This window comes from Chrysochloris asiatica, unplaced genomic scaffold (genome assembly GCF_000296735.1).
Source record: "Chrysochloris asiatica unplaced genomic scaffold, ChrAsi1.0 scaffold00019, whole genome shotgun sequence".
NCBI lineage: Eukaryota > Metazoa > Chordata > Mammalia > Afrosoricida > Chrysochloridae > Chrysochloris > Chrysochloris asiatica.
The window spans coordinates 5,765,372-5,766,593 of record NW_006408537.1 but is presented as its reverse complement, the minus strand read 5'-3'; positions in this window follow the sequence as shown (position 1 = coordinate 5,766,593).

The window sequence follows — 1,222 nt, the reverse complement described above, 5'->3', positions numbered from 1 at the left end:
ATGGCCAAACTTAGTCTCTCATACTTTGGACATATTATCAGGAGGGACCAGTCACTGGAGAAGGATATCATGTTTTGTAAGATGAAGTGTCAGAGAAAAAGAAGAAGACCCCCAATGGCCAAGTGGCAGCATCAATGGACTCAAGCATGGCAACAATAGTGCGGTTGGCCCAGGATCAGACAGTTTCGTTCTGATGTTCATAAGGTTGCAATGAGTCTGTACCGACTTGATGGCACCTAACAACAACAATATCAGTTATCTTGTCTGGCATATATTGTTATTAACTTCTATATAGGGTTTCCAAGGAGTAACTTATGGATTTGAACCACCTACCTTGAAATTAGCTGTCCAGTGCTTATCCTACACATATATTTATCATTAATAATAAGGACATGCAAAGATTTCTATTTCATCACACAATCATTTAGATTAAGACCCATATTCTCAGCATTACCAGTTAGCCTTTCATATTATTTACAAGAATTTAAGCTGGTTTGGCATTGTGGGATAATGCATTAGACTGCAAGGTTGGTTTGAACTGCAAGGCTGATGGTTAGAACTCACCCTATACTTGGTTGCTATAAGTCAGAACCGACTTGATGGCACTTAACAAAAATAACAAAGGTATTGAACAACAAAAAACAATTTGTTTAAAGTTAGTGAGGAAAAGAGAGCCCTTTATCAATTAAAAAAATAGAAATTCATAAAACCCAATTAACAAGTAGAAATATCACTTCTGTCATCATTAGACGATAGCAGGTGCTATTCAGGATAGAGCTATTTCTTATTGCCAATGTATCATGAGGGACACGTGTAATAAGTAAGGTACTGCAGGGACCAGGTTGCAGTCTACTTTATTTTGCATCACACGGAAGAACAATAGCTATAATATGACTTTGCATTTCCTTAAGTGTGAGATGAGTAAAAAAACAGATTTTGAAGCATATGCTAACTAACAGAGAATTGCTTCATAAACTTTTAGATTAGTTTCACAATTCTATAGAACTTTCCTAACTCATACCAAAAAAAGGACAAAGTTCTAATTAAATACTAATACTGACATATCTCTTTCCAAAGAAGGTGGAAGGAAATTGCTTTATATTTTGATCTTTATTTTATCCAAATTCTAGTGTAGAGTTGCATATTCATTCATGTTTTACAACTTTTTAGCCCTACTCTCCTTACTGACAGCTGTCTGAGCATAGTTAAATGAATTTTTTAT